This window comes from Prionailurus bengalensis, chromosome C2, assembly GCF_016509475.1.
Source record: "Prionailurus bengalensis isolate Pbe53 chromosome C2, Fcat_Pben_1.1_paternal_pri, whole genome shotgun sequence".
NCBI lineage: Eukaryota > Metazoa > Chordata > Mammalia > Carnivora > Felidae > Prionailurus > Prionailurus bengalensis.
In genome coordinates, this window is record NC_057350.1 from 59,604,119 (window position 1) to 59,631,639 (window position 27,521).

The window sequence follows — 27,521 nt, forward strand, 5'->3', positions numbered from 1 at the left end:
AGAGGCTCTGACCTGAAGAATTTGTGGCAAAAGCTAAATAAATCTTAATGTCCTTAGGGGTAAAATAAAAGGGAAGCCAAGACGGTATGGTTTGGCCTATATGACCAGATGAAGGATAAATGAGTGTCTTACATCAGTGTTGCCTCCTACAACAAAAACATAGAGTTGTTTAAATAACAAACACTTTATCTCACAGTTCTAGAAGGTGGAAGTCTAAGATAAAGCACTAGCAGGCATGGTGTCCAGTGAAAACCCACTTCCTGACTTGTAGATAGCTGTCTTCTCACTGTATTCACACACGTAGTGGCAGAGAGAGAGAAAAAGAAAAAGCAGGCTCTCTTGGGTCTCTTCTTATAAATGTACTAATCTGAGAACTCCATCCTCATGACAAAGTTACTTCCCAAAGCCTCCGTCTCCAAATGGCATCCCATTGGAGATTGGGTTTTGACATAGGAGTTTTGGAGGACACATTCAGTCCATAGCAGTGAGTAAAGACTCAGGTTATTTGCCATAATGGAAAATCATGGTACTTCACCAGGTTTTTGTATTCAAACCAGTTTTCAGACTCAAAGCCACACAATTATGAGCTCACATTTCAAAATTACAAAACGCAGGAAGAATCAAGGAACCATAAAGTCAGGTAATATTATTTTCATTAGCTGCTGTCTGTTATTCCTAGAGAGAATAAGATTCAGAATCTCATATATTAGAATTATGAAACATAGGGTATAAAAATAAATGTGTTGAGGATGTTTAAAGAAATAAAAAGAAAATTAAAAAAAAAACCAGAAATATGTGCTTCCCCTATACCTGACTCCCCAGAAAGTAAGTAGGCAGATTAGGAGAATACAACAGAATTCAATTTACTCATTGATTCTCTACTTACTCAACCTGGAAAACTATGGTGAAAAACACAAATGTACAGAATACAAAAAAGGGAGAATATCAGAAAGTCCTAAATGACATCTTCTTCCAATATAAGACAGTTTTGTCATGTTAAAAATCTATTCTTTAGTGTAGTCACTTTCATGCATTATCTTAGCTAGATCTCTTGGATAACTTACTGAAGCTTCAACATTAGCATTTGCTTCTTCAGCTTGCACTTTTTTTTTTTTTAATAATTTATTGTCAAGTTAGCTCATATACTGTGTAGTCTTCTTGGCTTCAGGAGTAGATTCCAGTGATTCATCACTTACATACAACACCCATTGCTCATCCCAACAAATGCCCTCCTTAGTGCCCACCACCCATTTTCCCCGCCCCCTCAACCCCCAATCCCCATCAACTCTCAGTTTGTTCTCTATATTTCAGAGTCTCTTATGTTTTGCCTCCCTCTCTGTTTGTAACTTATTTTGCCTTCCCTTCCCCTGTGGTCTTCTGTTAAGTTTTTCAAATTCCACATATGAGTGAAAACATACATTTCTCTTTTTGTGACTGACTTACTTCAGTCGGCATAATACCTTCCAGTTCCATGCGCGTTGCTGCAAATGGCATGATTTCATTCTTTTTCATAGCAAAGTAGTATTCCATTGAATATATAAACCACATCTTCTTTATCAATTTATCAGTTGATGGACATTTGGGCTCTTTCCATAATTTGACTATTGTTCATAGTGCTGCTATAAACATTGGGGTACACGGGCCCCTACAAATCAGCACTTCTGTAACCTTTGGATAAATTTCTAGTAGTGCTATTACTAGGTCATAGGGTAATTCTATTTTTAATTACTGAGGAAAATTTCTCCACACTGTTGTCCAGGGTGTCTGCTCCAATTTTAATTCCCATCAACATTGCAAAAGGGTTCCCCTTTCTCCACATCCTCACCAACATCCATTGTTTCCTCAGTTACTAATTTTATTCACGCCTACTGGTGTGAGGTGGTATCTCAATGTGGTTTTGATTTGTATTTCCCTAGTGATAAGTGATGTTGAGCATATTTTCATGTGTCTGTTGGCCACTGGATGTCTTCTTTAGAAAAGTATCTATTCATGTCTTCTGCCTGTTTCTTTAAGAGATTTTTTGTTTTTTAGGTGTGGAGTTTGATAAGTTCTTTATAGATTTTGGATCCTAACCCTTTATCTGATATGTCATTTTTAAATATCTTCTCCCATTCTGTCAGTTGCCTTTTAGTTTTGTTGATTGCCTACTTTGCTGTGCAGAAGTATTTTTATCTTGATAAGGTCCCAGTAGTTCATTTTTGCTTTTATTTCCCTTGCCTTTAGAGACATGTCAAGTAAGAAATTGCTGTGGCCGAGGTCAAAGAGGTTTTTGCCTGCTTTCTCCTCTAGGATTTTGATGGCTCCCTGTCTTACATTTAGGTCTTTCATCCATTTTGAGTTTATTTTTGTGTATGGTGTAAGAAAGTGGTCCAGTTTCATTCTTGTGCATGTTGCTGTCCAGTTTTCCCAGCACCATTTGCTAAAGAGACTTTTTTTCCATTGGATACTCTTTTCTGCTTTGTCAAAGATTAGTTGGTCATATATTTGTGGGTCTATTTCTGGGCTCTCTATTCTATTCCACTGGACTATGTGTCTGTTTTCGTGCCAATACCATACTGTTTTGATGATTACAGCTTTGGGGTACAGGCTAAAGTCCAGGCCTGTGATGTCTCCAGCTTTGGTTTTCTTTTTCAATATTACTTTCACTATTCAGGGTCGGTTGTAGTTCCAAATAAATTTTAGAATTGTTTTTTATAGCTCTGTGAAGAATGCTGGTGCTATTTTAATTGAGATTGCATTGAATGTGTAGACTGCATTGGGTAGTACCAACATTTTAATAATATTTGTTCTTCCAATCAATGAGTATGGAAGATTTTTCCATTTCTTTGTGTCTTCTTCAGTTTTGTTCATAAGCTTTCTATACTTTTCAGCATACAGATTATTTACCTTTTAGGCTAGATTTATTTCTATGTATTTTATAGTTCCTGGTGCAGCTGTAAATGGGATCGATTCCTTGATACCTTTTTCTGTTGCTTTATTATTGGTGTATAGAAATGCAACTGATGTTGCACTTATATACACCAGAAGTGCACTGATTTTATATCCTGTGACTGCTGATATCATGTATCAGTTCTAGCAGTTTCTTGATGGAGTCTTTCAGGTTTTCCACGTAGACTATCATATTATCTGCAAAAGTGAAGGTTTGACTTCTTTGTCAATTTGGATGACTTTTATTTCATTTTTTTGTCTGGTTGCTGAGGCTAGGACTTCCAACACTATGTTAAACAACAGTGGTGAGAGTGGACATTTCTGTTGTGTTCCTGATCTCAGGGGGAGAGCTCTTAGTTTTTCCCCATTGAGGCTGATATTACCTGTGGGTCTTTCATATATGGCTTTTATGATGTTAAGGTATGTTCCTTCTCTCCTGACTCAGTTGAGGGCTTTTATAAAGAAAGGATGCTGTACTTTGTCAAATGCTTTTTCTGCATCTACTGACAGGATCATATGGTTCTTATCCTTTCTTCTATTAATATGATGTATCACGTTGATTGATTTGTGAATAATGAACCAGCCCTGCAGCCCATGAATGAATCCCACTTGATCATGGTGAATAATTCTTTTAATATACTGCTGAACTCAACTTGCTAGTGTCTTGTTGAGAATTTTTGCATTCCTGTTCATCAGGGATATTGGCATGTAATTCTCCATTTTAGTGGAGTCTTTGTCTGATTTGGAAATCAAGGTAATGCTGGCTTCATAAAATGAGTCTGGAATCTTTCCTTCCATTTATATTTTTTGGAACGGCTTGAGAAGAATAAATTTTAACTCTGCTTTAAACGGCTTCTAGAATTCCCCTGGGCAGTCATCTGACCCAGGACTCTTATTTGTTGGGAGAGTTTTGATAACTGATTCAACTTTTTCTGGTTATGGGTCTGTTCAAATTTTCTATTTCTTCCTGTTCGAGTTTTGGTAGTGTGTGGGTTCATTTCTTCCAGATTTTGCAGTTTGTTCTCATATAACTTTTCATAGTATTCACTAATAATTTTTTTATTTCTGTGGTTTTGGTTTTGTTCTCTCCTCTTTCGTTTGAGATTTTATCTATTTAGGTTTTCTCTCTCTCTCTCTCTCTCTCTCACTTTGAGAAGTCTGGCTAGGGGTTTATCATTTTTGTTTATTCTTTCAAAAAACCAGCTCTTAGATTCATTAAACTTTCTACTGTATTTTTGGATTCTATATTGTTTATTTCTGCTCTAATCTTTATCATTTCTCTTCTTTTGCTGGTTTTGAGCCTTCTTTGCTGCAGTATTTCTAGTTCCTTTAGGTGTGAGGATAGGTTCTGTATTTGAAACCTTTCTTGCTTCTTGAGATAGACCTGGATTGCAATGTATTTTCCTCTTAGGACTGCATTTGCTGCATCCCAAAGGGTTTGGACTGTTGTGTTTTCACTTTAATTTGCTTCCATATATTTTTAAATTTCTTCTTTAATTTCTTGGTTGACCCATTCATTCTTTGGTAGAATGTTGTTTACCCTCCATGTGTTTGGAGGCTTTCCAATGTTTTTCTTTTAGATGATTTCAAGTTTCATAGCATTGTGATCTGAATATATGCATGGTATGATATAAATCCTTTTATATTTGTTAAGGGCTGTTTTGTGACCCAATATGTGATCTATTTTGGAGACTGTTCCATGTGCACTCAAGAATATGTATTCTGTTCCTTTTGAATGAAAAATTCTGAATATATCTGTTATGTCCATCTGGTCCAATGTTTCATTCAGAGCCATTGTTTCCTTACTGATTTTCTGCCTAGATGATCTCTCTATTGTTGTAAGTGGAGTGTTAAAGTCCCCTGCAATCACATTATTGTTATCTATACATTTATTTATGTTTGTGATTAACTGATTTATATATTGCATTCTTCCATGTTTGGGAATGAACATTTATAATTGTTAGCTCTTCTTGATGGATAGGATCCCATAATTATGATATAATGCCCTTCTTCATCTCTTGGTAGAGTCTGTTTTAAATTTTTTTTTTCAACGTTTATTTATTTTTGGGACAGAGAGAGACAGAGCATGAACGGGGGAGGGGCAGAGAGAGAGGGAGACACAGAATCAGAAACAGGCTCCAGGCTCTGAGCCATCAGCCCAGAGCCTGACACGGGGCTCAAACTCACGAACCGCGAGATTGTGACCTGGCTGAAGTCGGACGCTTAACTGACTGCGCCACCCAGGCGCCCCGGTAGAGTCTGTTTTAAAATCTAGTTTGCCTGATATAAATATGGCTACTCTGGCTTTCTCTTGACACCCAGTAGCATGATAAATGGTTCTCCAACCCTTCACTTTCAATCTGCAGGTGCCCTCAGGTCTAAAATGAGTCTGTTGTAGGAAGAATATAAATGGGCCTTGTTTTTTATCCATTCTGATACCCTTTGTCTTTTGATTGGGGCATTTAATCCATTTACATTCGGAGTGATTATTGAAAGATATGGATTTAGTCTCATTGTGTTATATTGAGGACTCATGCTTGTGGTTGTGTCTCTGGTCTTTTGTAGACTTTGTTGCTTTCCACTCACAGAGTCCTCCGTACAATCTCCTGCAAGGCTGATTTTGTGGTCATAAACTCCTTTAGTTTTTATTTGTCTGGGAAAGACTTTATCTATCCGTCTATTCTGAATGACAGCCTTGCTGGATAAAGGATTCTTGGCTGCATATTTTTCCTATTTAGCATATTGAATATTTCCTGCCACTCCCTTCTGGCCTGCCAAATTTCAGTGCATAAATCTGTTATAACCCTTTTGTATCTACCCTTCTAGGTTAAGGCCCATTTGTCCCTAGATGCTTTCAGAACTCTCTCTTTATCTTTCTATTTTGCCAGTTTTACTATGGTATATCATGATGTTGACGTGTTTGGGTTGATTTTGAACGGAGTTATCTGTGACTCCTGGAGTTGGATGTTTGCATCCTTCCCCAGATTAGGGAAGTTCTCAGCCATAATTCGTTCAAATAAACCTTCTTCCCCTCTCTCTGTCTTCTTCTTCTGGAATTCTTATGCAACAGATATTGTTTCATCTCATTAAATCACTTAGGTCTCTAATTCTCCCCTCGTAATCAAGTAATGTCCTTTCTCTCCTTTTCTCAGATTCATTTTTTTCCATAATTTTATCTTCCATTTCACCTATTCTCTCCTCTGCTTCTCCCGTCCTTGCTATCACTCTATCTAGTTTATTTTGCATCTCATTTACGACGTTTCTTAATTCATCATAACTATTTCTCAGTCCCTGATCTCTGCAGCAATAGATTCTCTGGTGTCTTCTATGCTTTTTTCAAGCCCAGCTCTTAGTCTTATGACTATTATTCTAAATTATTGTTTGGATACATTGTTTATATCTGTTTTGAGCAATTCTCTGGCTGTCATTTCTTCCTGGAATTTCCTTTGAGGAGACTTCTTCCATTTCATCACTTTGGCTGGTTTCTGTCTTTTACATGCTTTTATAGTTTGTTATGTGTCCTACACCTGCAAGCAGTACTATATTAGAAAGAGGCCACACACTGTCCCAAATCTGACACTTCAGGAAGTGTTTTTGGAGTGTGTTGTGTGTACTCTGTTATTGCATCTTTGCTTGCTTTATCTCACTGCTCATAGTAGTGGATTAGACCTTCCACCAGATGTGCTTTGATTTGTTCATTGAAGTAACCCTGGAAAAAAGGAAAAATGGGGGGGGGGGCAGAAGCCTTATCCCATACAAAGAGAGAAATGAGGCGGGAGGCAGATAAAAGACCAGGCAGAGAATCAAACTTAAGGTTTAATAAGGCTTAATCCAGAGAGAAAGAGAGAGGAAAATAATGAAGGAGATACAGAATAAGTATAAAAAGAATAGAGTGAAAATACCTGACTAAACAAACAACCAGAACAAAGAAAGGGAAACATAGTAAGTATAGTATATAGTACAGTATAGTAAGTAGAGTATAGTAAATATATATATATACACATATACATATACATATATACATATATACATATACATATATATACATATACATATATATACATATACATATACATATACATATACATATAGTAAGAATAGACCAAAAATCAAATCAGGAACTATGAGCCTGATCCCAAAGGAAAGAGGAAAAGAAAAAAGGGGGGGCGCATAGAAGGAGAAAGAAGGGAAAAGAGAAGTAAAGAAAAGAGAAAAAAATAATAAAAGAAAAAAACAACTTTTAAAAGCCAGACTAACATACAAAACCACGGGACAGTTGTCTGTTGGTGCCTGGGACCGGTGGCTGTGCTGGTCTGGAGGACAGTCCCTCTGGTTCACTCAGTGTCAGTTCCATGCCAGTAGATAAGCAGTTACCAGGCATGGAGGGGCAGGATTTGATGTAGACAGACCCCACCTCCACTTAGGCCCGCTGTCCTGTTCCTTGATGCCCCACCCAGTTGGCGTTGGAGAGAAAATGGTGACACCCCAATCTCTCCTCCCCAGACAGGTGTCTCGAACCATACTGTTCAGGCACCCCTCACAGAGCGGCTCTGGTGGCCTGTTCTGCTTCACAATCTCCTGGACCTCCTAGGCATTCCTCTGGGATCCAAAATCCAAGGTTGTAAAGGGTCCTGCACCACATGGACCCAGCTCTGCCGATAAAAGGCCTTTGGCTGGCATCTGAAGGGGTGGCAATAAGCCCTCTTCCCACAGTACTCCAAGGGAGGGAGTCTTCTCTCCCAGTGCACCCCCAAGATAGTCACCAAGCCTGGGGCTGGCTCCCCCCGCAGCAGGTGCATGCACACAGCAGGCTTCAGTCCAGAGAAAGTCGTGCAACCATGAAAACCCCAATAGTTACTCCTAAGGCTGTTTGCAAACTAGAAACTGGCTCTCTCTGTATTTTTTGTTCCTCATCCGTGGTCCGGAGAGGTTTTTCCCTTGTCTAAATACAATCCCACAGTTCTATAGCGTCTCTTCACTTCCTTTTGTCTCTGCATAGAAGGGCTGTCCTCCCCTCCTTGCCTACATTGACAGTTTAACTCTCCCAATTTGCAAATACATACCTCTGTCACACCAAGCTGTCTCTTTCCACTTGTGGAAATCCTTCTGCCACTCCACAGATTGATTTCCTGGGTATTCCAAGTGTTCTGACCGCAATACTGCTGTGTTTGAGGGAGGAGGGAAATTCTGATCCCCCTACTTTTCCTCCATCTTGACTCCTCCCCCTCACTTTGCATTTTTACTATGAAGACAGTTTCTTTCCTTAAACCTCATGAACCAACCTCTGCTAGCTTCCAACTTTTCTTTCACGGCTTCCTCACCTCCTTCAGCCTCCATAGAATCAAGGAGCATTAAGGCCTTGCTCTGCACTAGGCTTTGACTTCAGGAAATGTTGTAGCTGTGTTGGTCTTCTTTCCATATCACTGAAACTTTCTCCTTCTCAGCAATAAGGCTGTTTCACTTCCTTATCATTAGTGTGTTCACTAGAGTAGCACTTTCGTTTCCTTCAGGAACTTTTCCTTCACATTCATAACCTGGCTAACTGCTGGCACAAGAGGCCTAGCTTTTGACCTGTCTCAGATTTCAACATGCCTTCCTGGCTAAGCTTATGAATCATTTCTAAGTTTTGATTTCAAGTGAGAAATATGCAACTCCTCCTTTCACTTGAGTACTTAGCGGCCATTGGGAGGTGATTAATTGGCTTAAGTTCAATATTGTTGTGTCTCAGGGAAAAGGGAGGTCTGAAGAGAGGGAGATGGAGATGGGGAAATAGCCAGTGAGAGGTAGAGCCAGACCACACACACACACACACACACACACGTTCCACTTACATTCACCATCTCATGTGGACATAGTGACAACGCAAAACAATTGCGTAGTAACATCAGAGATCACTGATCACAGATCACCACAACAAATATAATGTAATCACAAAGCTTCAAATATTTCAAGAATTACCAAAATGTGACACAGAGACGCAAAGTGAGCAGATGCTGTTGGAAAAATGGTGCTGATAGAGCTACTCGATGCACACTTGCCACAAACCTTCAATTAGTAGAAACCACAATATATGCAAAGTACCATAAAGTGACACACAATGAAGCAAGATATGCTTGTATACCTAGTAAGAGCTTCAAAATACAGGAGGCAAAACTTACAAAATTAAATCAAAAACACTATAACAGAAATGAGGAAGGCCTTGATGACCTTATTAATAGGCTGCATATAGCTAAAGAAAGATTATCTAAGCTAGAGAATATATCAATAGAAACCTCCAAAACTGAAAAACAAAGAAAACAAACACTTAAAAAAAAAAACAGAACAGGCTATCAAAGGACTGTGGGACAACTCCCAAAATGTGTAAAACACGTGTGGTAGAAAAATCAGAAGAGGAGGATGAGAGAAAAGAACAGAGGAAATTTTTGAAACAATGACTGAGAATTTCCCCAAGTTCACTCCATACCAAACCAAAGATCTAGGAAACTTGGAGAGCACCAAGCAGGAAAAATGCCAAAGAAAAAACCCTAGACCTGGCATATCATATGAAAACTATAGAAAAATCAAAGATAAAAAGTTCTGAAAAATGCCAGAGAAATAAAACACCTTATAGAGAAACAAAGATGAGAATTATATACAACTTCTCCTAAGAAGCCATGCAAGGGAAAAAAAGAACGAAGTAAAATATTTAAAATGTTAATAGAATAACAACCCACCACCCTAGAACTATGTATCCTACAAAGTTACCCTTCACAAGTGAAGGATACATAAAAGACTTTCTCAAACAAACAAAAATTGAGGGAAATTGTTTTCAGGGGAACTGCCTTGTAAGAAATGTTAAAAGTTCTTCAGGGAGAAGGAAATATGAAAGTCAGAAAATAACAACTTTACTCAGAATTGCCAACTCTTGGAAGCAACCAAGATGCCCTTCAGTAGGTAAATGGCTGAATAAGTGGGGATACATGCAGACAATGGAATATTGTTCAGTGCTAAAAAGAATGACCTATAGAGCCATGAAAAGACAAAGAGGAAACTGAAATACCTATTGCTAAGTGAAAAAAAGCCTATGAAAAGGCTACATACCATATAATTCCAACTATAAAATATTCAGAAAAAGGCAGAAACCGTGGAGACTCTAAAAAGATGAGCAGTTGCCATGGTTCAGAGGGGAGGGAGGATAAATACAGGGAACACAGAGGACTTTTAGGGCAGTGAAACTACTCTGTATGATACTATAGTAATGGATACAGGCCGTTGTACTTTTGTTCAAACTTACAGAATGCCCAAGACGGAGAAATGAACCCTATGTAAACTATCGCCTTGGGGTGATGATTATGTGTCAGGGTAGGTTCATCACTTGTAACAAATGTAACACTCTAGAGGGGATGTTGATAATGAAATAGAAGCTGTGCCTAGGTGGGGTTAGGAGGTGAGGTATATGGGAAATCTCTGCCCCTTGCTCTCAATTTTGCTGTAAACTTAAAACTGCACTGAAAAAAATTGTCTTAAAACACAAAAAGCAAAACAAAACAAAACAAATCCTTTTTATACTAAGTGGATATTTAATTTTATCAAATATATATTGCAATCTTACGGTTTTTCCCCTTCAAATATGTAATGGAGTCAATTACATGAACAGGTTTAATTACTCTTTTCAATTACATCTTTTTGTCGCCATCTGTTTCCTGCCACATCTAAATATTTCTCTAGTGCTTTCATGAGTCAAATCTGCTATTCACTGTCTTCTGAGTTCTTCCCCAATTTTTCTACCTTCTTCTACCTTTCTACCTTCTTCCCAATTTCTTTCAACTTTTTATGGCCCTCGTTTCCCATCTTTCTTTCTCTTAAGAACTGGTTCTCCTCTCCCTTTACCAGACATATATGGAAATGTGGAAGCCAGTGTTGCTCAGAATGTTTTAGAATTTCTTTGGGATGATTATAAGGAACGACAGGATGGATTCAAGGTTTTGTTTCCACCTGCCTAAGTCTGCTCTAATTTTAGCTCCTCCACTCATTCGTTCTACTGTTCATGCTTTGGGATAACATTCCATTTGTTCCGGTGTGAGCATGAAATCATTGACTTTGAATAATTACCTATCATTTCTATGTTCTTACGTTCTCTGATCCTTGTTTTCTGAATCAAATTTTACCTATATATACTTGTTGCCTCTATGTTAAAATTTAAAAACCCCAAGTAGAAATTTAGGGTTTCTTTCTTAGCCTGTGAGCTAAAAATATTAGAAATATCAAAGGAAAAACAATAGTCACACATGAATACACATAAGGTCCAAGATATAAGAATTCCAAGAGACAAGAAAAATATAAACCAAAATACTGGAGGAAACACTACCTTTTTCCTTGTCACGCAAGTTCAGTTTCACTCCATTCCAGGGCCCCCTTATTACCCTGGACTCAGCCAGACAACTAGTCAGTGCACCATTGACATAAGAAAATCAGAAGGTTTGCTGGATAATAAACAAATTTATCACTGCTGCTAGGACAAATTATAAAACATTTTATGAATGGATCAAGGGCCTCCTTGTCACCACTGAAAATATCTTTACTTTTTTCTGAAAAATCATACTTACCAGACACTATAACATTGATGGAGATCAGTACCCTCAAAGCTGACATTCTCCCCAGAGTATGTCTTTGGAGTGGTTAGCCACGGACTAGCCACGGATGGGAAATGTCGCTGAGTTTTGTTCAGTGATAAAGAAAAAAAAAAAGCCAATACCTACAATTCATTGGTTCTCCCACAGTACTGAAGTGACGAAATAAATTATATAGTAATTCATGTAGAAAGTAGCATTTTGGGAAACATAAATTACTCAGGGTAAAATGCACAAATCTTTAGTGGATAGCTTCATGAATTTTTACATGTGTATGCACCCAGATAGTCACCTCCAAAACCAAGGTAAGACCATTTCCACTCTTCAAGAAGCTTCCTTCCTGCTCCTTCTCTGTCGATATCCCTTCCCCAGAAAGAAACACTCCTCTGACTTCTATCCCATTTTGCTAGTTTTTGAACTCCATATAAATGAAATTCTTTACATAGTTCAGTTTTGTAACACTGTGAAGAGGTTTTTTGGTTTGATCATGCCATAATTTATTCATCCATTTTGTTGTGTACTTGGATTTTCCATTTCAGAAATAACATAAATAAAGCTTCTATGAACATTTGTGTTTTGTACATATCTTTTGGTTTACTTAGGCATTTAATATCTTGGGTATATACCAAAATATTAAAATTGATGGCCATAGGATAGACATGATGTGTGGCTTTAATAAAGACTTTCTAATATGAGTTGAATTGTGTTCTATCAAAATTCTTATGTTGAAATTCTAACCCTCAGTTCCTCAGATGTGACCTTATTTTGATCAGGGTCATTGCAGATGTAATTAGTTATGATGAGACCGCACTGGAATAGGTTGGGCTGTAGTCCAATAACTGGTGTCATATAAAAAGAGGGAAATGGGACACAGATACACACACATGGAGAATGCCATGTAGAGATAAAGGCAGAGATCAAGGCACACCCCCCCACAAGCCGATGAACTCCCAAGATTTCCAGCACACCACCAGAAGTTAGGAGAGAAGCAAGGAATAGATTATTTTTTCTTGCTTTATAGTTTCAAGATTCTTTTGACGGTAGGACACAACACAAAGACATTTTAATAAATGAGAAGCATATCTGTTTGTTACTTATCTTTCCAAAAATGAGAAAGTTGCCATGGAGGGCCACATAGGCCTTGCCCTAACTCACAGGCTAAAACCAAGCTGAAATTATAGAATGAAGTGGATATATGGCAGGTGAGATCAGGTTAGGTTTGAAGGGCTCCAAGGCAGGCTAACTTGAATAATTTCCCAGGCTCATGGGCATAGTTGTCTATGAGCCTGTTCCTAGTTGTCTGATACTTGGCCCTGGGGCCTGGAATGTGAAAGCCTGGATAAGAAAAGTAGTGGGGTATGGATTTAATCAGTTGCTCAAGAGGGGAACTGACCATCCTCTAGACAAAACCTCAAAAATGGACCAGGACAGCATTTTTTGAAAATTAATAACTATAATAAAATTGACTTATTGATCTTCACATCAGTTTTCAGTTTGTTCACTTGGGGTATTTGAATACATAAGTTGCCCTAAACAGAATACAAACCATTCTATTAGGAGAGGAAAACAAGTATAGTCCTTGTAGGCCAGTCCATAGCCAAGGTCACCATTATATGGCATTAGCCTTGATAACAGATCTGGAATTTTCAGGATCCCTAACAATACCTTGGTTGAGTTGTAAATTATGTTAAAATCATGAGTTGTACATGTTCATTCATTCATTCATTCATAATATAATTTACTGTCAAATTGGCTTACAAAAACACCCAGTGCTCATCCCAACAAGTGTCCTCCTCAATGACCATCACCCATTTTCTCCCTCCCCCACCCCTCCCCCCCATCCACCCTCAATTTGTTCTCTGTATTTAAGAGTCTTTTGTGGTTTGCCTCCCTCCCTCTCAGTTTGTGACTATTTTTTCCCCTTCTCCTCCCCCATGGTCTTCTGTTAAGTTTCTCAAGATCCACATATGAGTGAAAACATATGATATCTGTCCTTCCCTGACTGACTTATTTCACGCAGCATAATACCTTCCAGTTCCATCCACGTTGCTGCAAATGGCATGATTTCATTACTTCTCATTGCCAAGTAGTATTCCATTGTATATATAAACGACATCTTCTTTATCCATTTATTGGTTGATGATATTTAGGCTTTTCTATAATTTGGCTATTGTTGAAAGTGCTGCTATAAACATTGGGGTACATGTGCCCCTATGCATTAGCACTCCTGCATCCCTTAGATACATTCCTAGTAGTACTATTGCTGGGTCGCAAGGTAGTTCTATTTTTAATTGTTTGAGGAACCTGCTCACTGTTTTGTAGAGGGACTGCACTGGTTTGCATTCCCACCAACAGTGCAAGAGTGTTCCCGTTTCTTCACATCCTTGCCATCATCTGTAATTTCTTGATTTGTTCATTGTAGCCTCTCTAACTCAGTTACTAATTTTAGCCACTCCTATTGATGTGAGGTGGTATCTCAGTGTGGGTTTTGATTTGTATTTCCCTGATGAGTGACGTTGAGCATCTTTTCATGTGTCTGTTGGCCATCTGGATGTCTTCTTTGGAAAAGTATGTATTCATATCTTCTGCCCATTTCTTCACTGGATTATTTGTTTTTTGGGTGTTGAGTTTGGTAAGTTCTTTATAGATTTTGGATACTAACCCTTTATCTGATATGTCATTTGCAAATATCTTTTCCCATTTCATCAGTTGCCTTTTAGTTTTGTTGATTGTTTCCTTTGCAGGGTAGAAGCTTTTAATTTTGATGAGGTCCCAATTGTTTATTTTTGCTTTTAGTTCCCTTGCCTTTGTAGATGTATTGAGCAAGAAATTGCAGCAGCTGAGGTCAAAGTCGTTGTTGCCTGCCTTCTTCTCTAAGGTTTTTATGGTTTCCTGTCTCACATTTAGGTTTTTCATCCATTTTGAGTTTACTTTTGTGTATGGTATAAGAAAGTGGTCCAGTTTCAATCTTCTGCATGTTGCTGTCCAGTTCTCCTAGCAGCTTTGCTAAAGAGACTGTCTTTTTTCCATTGGATGCTCTTTCCTGCTTTGTCAAAGATTAGTTGGCCATACATTTGTGGGTCCAATTCTGGGTTCTCTATTATATTCGATTGGTCTTTGTGTCTGTTTTGTGCCGGTACCATACTGTCTTGATGATTACAGCTTTGGGGTACAGGCTAAAGTCTGGGATTGTGATGCCTCCTGCTTTGGTTCTCTTCTTCAATATTACTTTGGCTATTCAGGGTCTTTTGTGGTTCCATACAAATTTTAGGATTGTTTGTTCAATTGCATTGAATGTGTAGATTGCTTTGGGTAATATTGATATTTTAACAATATTTATTCTTCCAATCCATGAGCATGGAATGTTTTTCCATTTTTTGTGTGTCTTCTTCATTTTCCTTCATAAGCTTTCTATAATTTTCAACATACAGATCTTTACATCTTTTGTTAGGTTTATTCCTAGGTATTGTATGATACTTGGTGCAATTGTAAATGGGATCAGTTTCTTTAATTATCTTTCTGTTGCTTCATTATTGGTGTATAAAAAAGCAACAGATGTGTGTACACTGATTTTGTACCCAGTTCTAGCAGTCTTTTGATGAAGTCTTTTGGGTTTTTCATGTAGAGTATCATGTCGTCTGCAAAAAGTGAAAGTTTGACTTTTTCCTTGCCGATTTTGATGCCTTTTATTTCATTTTGTTTTCTGGTTGCTAATGCTAGGACTTCCAACACTATGTTAAACAATAGTGGTGAGAGTGGACATCCCTATCATGTTCCTGATCTCAAGGGGAAAGCTCTCAGTTTTCCCCACTGAGGATGATATTTGTTGTGGGCTTTTCATATATGGCTTTTATGATGTTAAGGTATGTTCCTTCTATCCCGATTTTTTGAGAGTTTTTATTAAGAAAGGATGCTGTATTTTGTCAAATGTTTTTTCTGCATCTATTAAGAGGATCATATGGTTCTTCCTTTCTTTTATTAATGTGATGTATTACATTGATTTTTTGTGAATATTGAACAAGCCCTGCAGCCCAGGAATGAATCCCACTTGATCATGGTGAATAATTCTTTTTATATGCTGTTGAATTCGATTTGCTAGTATCTTGTTGAGAATTTTTGCATCCAGGTCCATCAGGGATATTGGCCTGTAATTCTCTTTTAGTGGGGTCTCTGTCTTGTTTTGGAATCAAGGTAATGCTGGCTTCATTTTCCTTCCATTTCTATTTTTTGGAACAGCTTGAGAAAGATAGGTATTACTTCTGCTTTAAATGTCTGGTAGATTTCCCTAGGGAAGCCATCTGTCCCAGGACTCTTATTTGTTGGGAGATTTTTGATAACTGATTCAATTTATTCACTAGTTATGGCTCTGTTCAAATTTTCCATTTCTTCCCATTTGAGTTTTGGTAGTGTGTGGGTGTCTAGGAATTTTTCCATTTCTTCCAGGTTATCCAGTTTGTTAGCATATATTTTTTCATAGTATTCTCTGATAATTGCTTGTATTTCTGAGGGATTGGTTGTGATAAATACATTTTCTTTTGTGATTTTATCTATTTGGGTCCTCTCTCTTCTCTTTATGAGAAGTCTGGCTAGAGGTTTATCAATTTTTTTTTCAAAAAACCAACTTTTCTTTTCATTGATCTGTTCTACTGTTTTTTTTAATTCTATATTGTTTATTTCTGCTCTAATCTTTATTATTTCTCTTCTTCTGCTGGCTTTGGGGTTTCTTTGTTGTTCTGCTTCTAGTTCCTTTAGGACCTAGTTCCTTTAGGTGTGCTGTTAGGTTTTGGATTTGGGATTTTCTCGTTTCTTGAGATAGACCTGGATTGCAATTTTCCTCTTAGGACTGCCTTCATTGCATCCCAAAGGTTTTGGATTGTTTTGTTTCATTTTCATTTGTTTCCATATATTTTTAAATTTCTTCTTTAATTGCCTGGTTGACACATTAGTTCTTTAGTAAGATGTTCTTTAACCATGCATTTGGAGGTTTTCCAACTTTTTCCTGTGGTTGAATTCAAGTTTTATAGCATTGTAATCTAAAAGTGTGAATGGTATGATCTCAATTCTTTCATATTTTTGAGGGCTGTTTTGTGACCCAGTATGTAATCTATCGTGGAGAATGTTCCATGTGCACTTGAAAAGAATGTATATTCTGCTGCTTTAGAATGAAAAGTTCTAAATATATCTGTCAAGTCCATCTGGTCCAGTGTATCATTCAGGGCCATTGTTTCTTTATTGATTTGTTGTCTAGATGATCTACCCATTGTTGTAAGTGGAGTATTAAAGTCCCCTGCAATTACCACATTCTTACCAATAAGATTCCTTATGTTTTTGATTAATTGTTTTATATATTTTGGTGCTTCTGAATTTGGTGCATAGACATGAACATTTATAATTGTTACATCTTCTTGATGGATAGACCCCATAATTATGCTATAATGTCCTTCTTCATCTCTTGCTACAGACTTTAGTTTAAAATCTAGTTTGTCTGATATAAGCATGGCTACTCCAGCTTTCTTTTGACTTCCAGTAGCATGATAGATAGTTCTCCATCCCCTCACTTTCAATCTGAAGGTGTCCTGAGGTCTAAAATGAGTCTCTTGTAGACAGCAAATAGATGGGTCCTATTTTTTTTTATCCATTGTGATATCCTAAGTCTTTTGATTGGAGCATTTAGTCCATTTACATTCAGTGTTAGTATTGAAAGATATGGGTTTAGAGTCATTATGTTATCTGTAGGTGTCATGCTTGTAGTGATGTCTCTGGTATTTTGTTGTTCTTGCAACATTTCACTCACAGAGTCCCCCTTAGGATCTCTTATAGGGCTGGTTTAGTGGTGGTGAATTCCTTCAGTTTTTGTTTGGGAAAACCTTTATCTCTCCTTCTATTCTGAATGACAAGTTTGCTGGATAAAGGATTCTCGGCTGCATATTTTTTCTGTTCATCACATTGAAATTTCATGCCACTCCTTTCTGGCCTGCCAAGTTTCAGTAGATAGGTCTGCTACTACCCTTATGTGTCTACCCTTGTAGGTTAAGTTCCATTTATACCTAGCTGCTTTCAGAATTCTCTTTACCTTTGTATTTTGTCAGTTTTGCTGTGGTATGTCATGTAGAAGATGGATTCAAGTTATCTCTGAAGGGAGTTCTCTGTGCCTCCTGGATTTCAATGTCTGTTTCCTTCTTCAGATCAGAGAAGCTCTCAGCTCTGATTTGTTCAAGTACAGCTTTGGCCCCTTTCTCTGTCTCTTCTTCTTCTGGAACTCCTATGATATGGATATTATTCCATTCCATTGAATCACTTAGGTCTCTAATTCTCCCTTCATGACCCAGAATTTTTTTTATCTCTCTTTTTCTCAACTTCTTCTTTTTCCATAATTTTGTCTTCTATTTCACCTATTCCTCCTTCTGCCTCTTCAATTCTTGCTGTCACTGCCTGCAGTTTATTTTGCACCTCATTTACAACATTTTTAATTCATCATGACTATTTTTTAGTTCCTTGATCTCTGCAACAATAGATTCTCTGCTGTCTCCTTTGCTTTTTTCAAGCCCAGCAATTAATCTTATGACTATTATTCTAAATTCTTGTTCAGTTATATTGTTTATATCTGTTTTGAGCAATTATTTAGCTGTCATTTCTTCCTGGAATTTCTTTGAGGAGAATTCTTCCATTTCATCATTTTGCTAGTTTTCTGTCCCTTATAATTTTAATAGCTCGTTATGTGCCCTGCTCCTGAGAGCACGACTATATTGAAAAGGGGTCATATACTGTCTAGGGCCTGGCCCTTCAGGAGGTGTTTTTTGGAGAGTGTTACTTGCTCTCTGTTGTTGTGACTTTGGTTACTTTATCTCCCTACTCGTAGTGATGTTTTGGACCCTCCACCAGGTGTGCTTTGATATGTTCCTTGAAGTAGTCCTGGAAAGGAAAACAAACATACAAACAAAAAACAAACAGAAAACAAAAACACACAAGCAAACAAACTCTCAGACAATAAGAATTGTCTGAGAATTAAACCAGGCAATGCAACAGCCTTGGTCTGGAAGAGAGCTGTCTGGTTCATCAGTGTCAATCTCGCTCCCATAGATACACACTTACAAGGCGCAGAGGGGCGTGGTTTGGTATAGGCATGTCCCACCTCCACTGTGGGCCCTTGATCTGTTCCCTGAAGCCACCCCACCTATGGCTCATCAGGTTGTCCCAGTGGGTCCCTGGAAGCCACTCTGCCTCTTTTCCTTCAGGAGTCTTGGGGTTCAAAGTCCTTTGACCTCAAGATGGCTTTGTTTGAAAGAGGAGGGAACTTCAGATCTCCCTACTTCTCCACCATGTTGGCCCCTCCCTCCACCCCCCCCCACCCCACTTCTGAGGAACTGTGGCTTTGACCTGCTCAGATTCTCTGGGGGAGGGTCTCACTGAGCAATGGCCAGTATGGTCCATCCCCAGGAACGTTCATGAGACTGTGCTGCTGCTTGTGTGAAGAGACTGTGGCTGGGTGCCAGCCTACCCCAGAAAAAGTTCACACAATCTTGTAAAAGCAGTGTTTCAGGGTTTATGGAAAATCACAACACACATCCAGCACCAGGCTTCACCCTTAACATCCTTGTTCCAACGCCAGAGAATGTGGTTGTTCTCTGGGGTCCATTGGAACCTTTGCCCGTGGGGTGGCCACACAGCCTCTACTAAATGTTCTCCCCGCAGTGGAACCACCATTCCCTGTGTGGCCATGAACCCCTTGGACCTCACTCTCTGCTCCTGGGAATTCATCCTTCCCACCAGAACACCGCCAGGTATCAAGCTGCAGAGCCTCAGACTCTGTGCTCCCCCTGTTTATGAGTCTTGATGGAATTTAAAACCTCTTTTTTCTCCTTTCTCCCTTTTTTGTTCAGTCCCTGTGGCTGTTTCTACTTTCTCCCCAGCTGATTATGGGGGGGGGGGGGAGTGCTTTTCCCATATTCTCCCCCTGTCTCCATCCTCTCTTCTCAAGCAAAAACAGCTCCCTGCCCTCTGTGGCTTCTCTCTCCCCCACTTCACCTCTCTGCACTGTGTATCTGCCGAGTTCTGTGGTTCAGGTTGTGCAGGTTGTTGTACTAATCCTCAGAGCAGTTTTCTAGGTGTGCAAGATGGTTTAGTGTTGCTCTGGCTGCATTTCAGCAACGAGAGACGCAAAAAAAACTTCCATGCTGTTCCGCCATCTTGGCCCTTGCTCCCTGAGTTATACATTTTATGATGATAATATTTTGGTGAGTTACTTGGTTCAAGGTGGCAAGTCCAGCAGATACATTGCTGGAGGATATGAACTATATATAGTTCTGTAAGGAGCATGTAATGATTAGTGACATTTGTAACCAAGAGGAAGGGCAAGCTCTAACCAAGAGGAGATGCAATGTGGGAGGCTGTGATGACAAACTAGAGGTGGAAAGCAGGAGAAGGCACCAGGGAGTGGCTGCCTCTCCCCCCACCGCTGGGGGGGGGAGGGGGTGCGGGGTGGTGGGAATGGACCCGTATAAGGCAGTTGTTTCCTGGGGAAAGAAACAACATCCATTAACTTTTTAGAATGACACAGATGGTAATAGCCTCTCCCAGATTTTCCTTGGACATGGGAGTGTAAGGATGAACATTTTGCCAGAGAACAGATTGTATATTAGGATTATGAACTAAACAAATGGGGAGGGGCAGGTTTTTGTGTCAGAAACTTGTGGGCTATTTATGGCCATCAGCCCAAAGATTCCAGGAGGTATGAAAAGAGGCAGCTAAAGACCGTACAGTGAGTGAGTCTCTGAGACTACTCTTGGGAGGGCCTTTTGATTTTAATTCAGATGTATGGTGGAACCTTTTGTTGGGGCTGGATGTCACTTAACATGACCTCATTTATAGGTAGCAGCTTCCGGGAGATTAAGTGAAATTAGTAAATGAGGAATATCTTGCCTCCAGAACCCAAAAAGTATTAAAAGACGTTGGATTTATATGTCCTTACTGATTATGTTAAACAAAACTCCTTGGATGAGAATGTTATTCATGTAATGTCGTACTTGTGTTCATGAAGAAAGGTGGATACAGTTAAAATTCTGCCTGAATAAGTACCTAGTAGTGCAATTGCTGGGTCGTAGAATAGCTCTATTTTTAATTTTTTGAGGAACCTCCACCCTGTTTTACAGACTGGCTGTACTAAGTCAGTCAGAGAAAGACAAATATCATATGATTTCACTCATATGTGGACTTAAGAAACAAAACAAATGAACATAGGGGAAGAGAAGGAAAAAGGAGAGGGAGGTAAACTGTAAGAGACTCTTAAATACAGAAAACAAACTGAGGGTAATCAGAGGGGTGGGAGATGGGGGCTAAATGGATGATGGGCATTAAGGGCACTTGTTGAGATGACCATTGGGTGTTATATGTAAGTGATGAATCACTCAGTTCTACTCCTGAAACCGATACTACACCATAGGTTAACTAACTTGAATATAAGTAAATAAATTATTTAAAGAGTCCTGCCTGCAAAACCTGTGTGTAATGGCAGAGCTGCTGAGGTACTCCATGGGCAGTCCAGTAAAGGTATACTGTGTTCCTTTGGAGCTGACAACAAACTGAGAAGCTGTTGAAATAAACACTGAATAAAACATATTAGATGACGTTACTATTTTTAATAATGTTCGATATTGAACATTGCTGTATTGAACACTGAACATTGCTGTAAGGGGGGCAGCAATGTCATTAAGATTGGAATAATCTAGCATGAGGCACCATTCATTCTTTGTGGATTTAAGAACAGGCCAAACTGAGCTGTCAAACGGGGAGTCAGTGGGAATAATGACCTTTTTATTGATTAGGTCCTATAGAATGTTTCAATCATTAAGGGACCTGTTTTAACTTACACTGAGCCATATTAACTATTTTACCTGAAGCTCAGGGTTCTGATTTTATCAATTTTATGAAATAATGTGTATATTTATGTATTTATTTATTTAATTTTAGTTGATTACTTATTGTGTCAGACAGAGTGTGTATGCCTACTATTTTAGTCTTTTCAGGCTACTACAACAAAACACTGCAGACGAGGTGACTTATAAACAGTAGAAATTTATTTCTCACAGTTCTGGGGGCTGGGAGGTTCAAGCACAAGGCACCAGCAAATCTGGTATCTGCTGAGAAGCTGATTTCTAGTTCATAGACCAATTTTTCACTGTGTCCTCACATGGTAGAAAGGATGAGCTAGCTCTCTGCGGTCTCTCTGGTCACTCATCCCACTCATGAAGGCTATGTCCTTATGACCTAATTAGCTCCCAAAGTCCCTGCCTCCAATTGCCATCACATCAGAAAAATAGGTTTCAATACAAAAATCGGGGTGAGGGAGACACAAATATGCAGTCTATAGCAGACTGAAAACACAACTTATGGCTGCACCCTGGAAAGTGTGGCCCGTGTTTCCTATTGGTCCCATTGCCCTTAGGTGACAGTATCCTGGAAGTGGAGTCTAGCCATTTAGGACTGTTGTTTGTTTTTTCTTAATCTTCCAACACCAAGAAAATCTGGCTAAGGAGACACATGGAAACCATCAGCAGACACAGCAGCAAGCTGCAAGTTAAAGCACATGCTTACCAACAGGCAACACTTCCTTCCCAAGCTGTTCTCCTGGTGGTCTGGAATAAATTAGTAAGGCAAAAGCAGACCCCCAAGAAGCTATGCAAGAGTAAGCAGTTGTGGCCATGCAATCTTGCCCACAGTGCCAATGTTTTATAAGATCAAAGATTTTTTTTGATGATGGGACACAACATAATGACACTCAGATGAAAGGCAAACTATGATAATTCCAAATGAAAGACACCTGCCATTCTTGGCCATGCAGGGATGAACCAGGTTCAGGGTGACAGTGAGAACTGTAGGGAGAAGCTTACATAAGGCAGAGTTTACTAGGTTTCCTGATTTCTCATGCATTGGCTAATTTGAATGATTTCATGGGATCCAGGGCACAAGTGCTATCTCTAGTTGTCTGGTGTTGGGTCCTGGGGCAATCAGGGTAGGTACATGTTGACCCAGAGTAGGAGCCACCATAAGGAAGTCATTGAGACGTGGACTTAAGTGCTCAACAAGGGGAACTAACTGCCTCTAGCCAGGGCCTCAAAAATGAACAAAAACAGCACTGGGAAAACTATCTCAAATAGCGCTTAGAAAAAACCCACCCTGCTGACACCGTGATCTTGGAATTCTAGCCTTCAGAGCTGTGACATGATCATTTCTGATGTTTCAGCCACTTTGTTTGTGGTAATTGATTGAGGCAGCCCTAAAAACCTAATACTCTTCCAAACTAATAGTGCCATTTTTCATTCCTACCATTGCAGATGGCCAGTTGCACATGTCCTTAGCACATCTCCCAAGACAGCTTGTCGCATCTTACATCTCAACTGAGATTGACCACATTTCAAGTAGTCACCAGCCCTTGTGGCTGACAAATAAGATATTGAATGTGATATTCTAGAGCATTATTTGTTTTTATGGTCCTTATGATGCTCAAAACTTTTCTGGATAACATTATTTCTTAAAAGAACAAATATATTTAATCCTTTCACAGAATGTGAGAATATTGTCAAAAATTATTCTGAACTATTCCTCAACATACAATTTTAAATGGTAGAGATACAGTTTATAATACAGCCATCAAAATATACATAAACTTTGAATTCTTCTGGAATTGTTTACTCAAATTTTGCAGTAGAATTTAAATGCATGATTTGGGTAACAACATAGGAATAAGAAGAAGAAGAGGAAGAAGAAGAGGAAAAAAGGAAGAAAGGGAAGAAGGAAAAGAAGGGGGAGGGGAGGAGGAGGAAGAGGAAAATAAGGAGAAGGGGAAGAAGGGGAAGAGGAAGGAGAACAAGAACAAGAACAAAAACAAAAAACGAAAAAAGAAAATTCCATTTTCTGTAAGTTTCCTTAAAGTTTCTTTTTTTTTTCTCTTCCATGTGACAGGTAACTAAAGCACAGAAAAAGCACTTAACAAAATTCAACAACCAGTTGTATAAGTCCACTCTGGATGCTGTGGCGAAATATCACAAACTTAGTGACTTCAGAGAAATTTATTATCTCACAGCTCTGGAAGATAGATGTCTAAAATCAAGGTACCAGCAAGGTTCTGTTAAGTTTTCTCTTTCTAAGAGACAGCTTCTTTCTTGTATTGTTTTCAGATGGCTTTCTTCTGCCTAGGTGCTTGCATGAGAGACACCTCTGGTGTCTCTTCTTTCTTGAAAACTAATAGTTACATTAGATTAGGGCCCCACCCTGATGACCTCATTAAAGGCCCTACATCCTAATACCCTCACACTGGGCATTAGGGCTTCAACATATCTATTACCATAACACAAATTGATGATAAAACCTCTCAAAGAAAAAGGAATAAAGGAAACTTCCCCATTTTGATGAAGAGCATCTATAAAAACCTACAGCTCACATATTAATTAATTGTGGAAAATTGAATGTTTTCCACCTAAAAGAGAGAATGAGGCAAGGATGCCTGCTCTTATGATTCTTATTCAATATAATTTTGAAAGTTCTAGCCAGTGTAATAAGGCAGTAAAATTAAATACAGGGCATACAGATGAGAAAAGAAAAAAAAAATCTGTTCCTATTTGAAGATGATGTGATGGAACTGTTTTGTATCTTGATCAATGTCAAAATCCTAGTTGTTTTTGTACTATAGTTTGCAAAATGCTACTACTGGAGGAAACTGGGTTAAAGGCACATAGGATTCCTCTAGATTATTTCTTACCACTACTTGTGAATCTGCAATCATCTCAAAATAAAAATTGAATTTAAAAAATAAAAATTAAAAGAAAATTCCATTCTCTCTTTCATAATTATGCCTAAATAACTTCCCCTTGGGTGTTACAAGTAACTAAAACAAACTTTTTTTTATTGTGGCAATTATGCATAACTCAAATTTTACCATTTTATCCATTTGAAAGTGTACAATTCAGTGCTATTTAGTAATTCCCAATTTAAAGAAATCATCACCACTACAAAGTTCCAGAGGATTTTCATCACCCTAAAAAGAAACTCTGCTATCATAAATATTCACCCCACACACCCTGGCAATCATTAATCTGCTTTCTGTCTCAATGGATTTGCCTATTCTAGATATTTCAGATAAATGGCATCATATGATATTTGGTATTTTATGTCTGGCTTCTTTCATGTAGCATAGTATTTTAAAGGTTTATCCATGTTGTGGCATGTATCAGTACTTCTTTTCTTTCCATAACTTAATAACATTCCCTTGTATGGATATACCACCTTTGTGTATACATCCAACAACTGATGAGATTTGGATTGATTCCTACTTTGACTACTGTGAACGGTGCTCCTATGAACATTAGCATACAAGTTTTTGTTTGAACACCTTTTTTCAACTCTCTTGGCTATGTACCTACAAGTGGAATTGCTAAACCATGTGTAATTCTATGTTTCAGTTATTACACACTCACCAAATTGTTGTTCATCATAGTAACACCATGGAGCTTTTCTACCAACAATACATGAGCATTCCAATTCCTCCAATCCTTGCCTACACTTGTTATTTTCAGAATGATTAGCCATCCTATTTGGTGTGAAGAGATCTCACTGTAGTTTTCATTTGCCTTTCCCTAGTAATGAATAACACTGACGATGTTATCATGTGTTATTAGCCAACTATCACTGACTGTTTGTAAATGTTCCTTGGAAAAAAGCCTATTAAAGGTCTTCACCCAGTGTTTAATTAGGTTGTTTGATTTGAGCAGTAAAAAATTTTTTATATATTCTGGAATACTTAAATCTTATCAGATTTATTATTTGCAATTATTTTTTCACATTCTATGGGCTGTTTTTCATTCTTGATATGTATTCTGATACACAAAACTTTGTAGACAAGAACTGTTAATTTCGATAAACTGTAATTTCTCTATGTGTTCTTCGGATCCTTGGACTTTTGATGCCATATCTAAAAATCATTGCCAAATCTAAAGATAGAGTTAATACCTTACACTTCTTAGATTTTGATCATTTTAGAAATCATACTTAAGACTTTGATACAATGGGGTTAGTTTTTTAATATGGTGTCAGATAAAGATCAAATTTCATTCTTTGCAGGTGATGGTCCAAAGCATAAACTTTGGAGTGAAATCTCAAAAGAATAGAAATGTAGTGTATAATTTCTAGTACAATAAAAATGGAACTTTTAAAGCTCTGTAACATCTAAAAAGATGGGGGGGAGCAGAATATAAGCACAGAAAAATCAGGATAAATATAAATACAGTATTATAAACATACAAATAAATAAAGAAGAAATAAATAAGAAATAAATAAGAAGAAATAAATAAATAATTATAAATATAAATAAAGACCACATAAGAGGAAAATGATGATGGTATTAAAAAAGGAAAGTCAAGAATTAGAGATGGTTTCATGAGGAAGGAAAGACCAATTCAGTTTCTCTAAAGATTATAGTCTAAATGAGGCATTCTGTGTTTTCTAAGATATAGTTCTTAAAATGAAAATATGGTTTAGGGTATGTATAAAGAGTACATGGTCGATAATTAACAAAATAAGTACACCTGAATATTAGCATTATAAAATTAGAATTTTTACTTTCTTTTTTTTTAAATTTTTTTTCAACGTTTTTTATTTTTATTTTTGGGACAGAGAGAGACAGAGCATGAACGGGGGAGGGGCAGAGAGAATCGGAAACAGGCTCCAGGCTCCGAGCCATCCAGAACCTGACGTGGGGCTCGAACTCACGGACCGCGAGATCGTGACCTGGCTGAGGTCGGACGCTTAACCAACTGCGCCACCCAGGCGCCCTAGAATTTTTACTTTCTAATTAAAATACTAATATGAGGCAAATTAAAAATATGGCTATATTTTGACTTTACGGCTTAAATTTTTGCAAATATTCTTTTTAATGTTATCTTACCTCCTCAACAACTAAAGTTGCTTCTTTTTTTTTTTAACTAGCATTTTCTGCAAAATATAAAAATAAGCTGGAGTGAATGAAGGAAACATCAGTATTTAGGTAAAAATGGGAAAACAAAATAGTATACTATTGACAAGTGTGGTTCATTTTTTATAGAATCCATAGTAAATCAGAACTGAACTACCAGAAATAAGAATGATGCTTGTGGTTAATACACATAGACAAGATAATTCCAGATTTTGGAAAAGGAAGTGGAATTATGAAACAGAAGCCTAATATATGTTACACATGTAACACAAAATAAATTATTGTACTTCTTTCCGGGTATAGAAATTTAGCATACACAATCTCTCCCAAGATCCTATCCTAAGTGGTATAATTCACTGTGCTTGCACGCCTAAGTAACCAAGCAAGTCCCTCTTGTCATTTGGAGTAGTCTAAATCTAACACATTTAGGATGTGCTTCTTGATGGGAAGTTGATGTTAGCATATTAATTTCATCTGTCAGTTCCCCTTTTATGACTCCTTCTGGCCCAATAAAGGTGAGGGAGAAAAAAACAGTCAATACCTGCAAATTTTCAAAAGGCAAATGGATCCCACAATGACCAAGATAATAAAAACAGAGAAGGTGATATACACAATATTTAAGTTTAGTGGTGACTGGTCTGTAGATATAGACACAAAAAACATATGATTTAACTATAGTCCATCTGGACAGTGGAATATTATTTAGCACTAATAAGAAATGAGCTGCCAAGCCATGAAAAGACACAGAAGAAATTAAATGCATATTACTAAGTGAAAGAAGCCAGTCTAAAAATGCTACATTATTTTTTTCTTAGTGTTTATTTATTTTTGTGAGAGAGATTGAAGAGAGACAGAACTTGAGCAGGGGAGAGGCAGAGAGAGACAGAGATACAGTATCTGAAGCAGGCTCCAGGCTCCGAGCTGTCAGTACAGAGCCCGACATGGGGCTCAAACTCATGAGTCATGAGATCATGACCTGAGCCAAATTCAGACACTTAACTAACTGAGCCACCCAGGCGCTC

General features: G+C 38.1%; 1 protein-coding gene and 1 long non-coding RNA gene across 2 annotated transcripts in view; both read right to left on the reverse strand.

Moving 5' to 3' along the window:
* LOC122491443 (cell surface glycoprotein CD200 receptor 2-like) overlaps window positions 1-27,521 on the reverse strand; it is a 141,200-nt gene that overhangs the window by 12,794 nt on the left and 100,885 nt on the right. The gene's annotated exons all lie outside the window — the stretch shown is intronic.
* On the reverse strand, window positions 1,730-14,093 carry LOC122491444. The gene is made up of 2 exons (XR_006299359.1): window positions 13,978-14,093; window positions 1,730-1,841 (listed from the first exon to the last, which is right to left on the reverse strand). It is a non-coding gene; the product is annotated as an uncharacterized LOC122491444 (long non-coding RNA).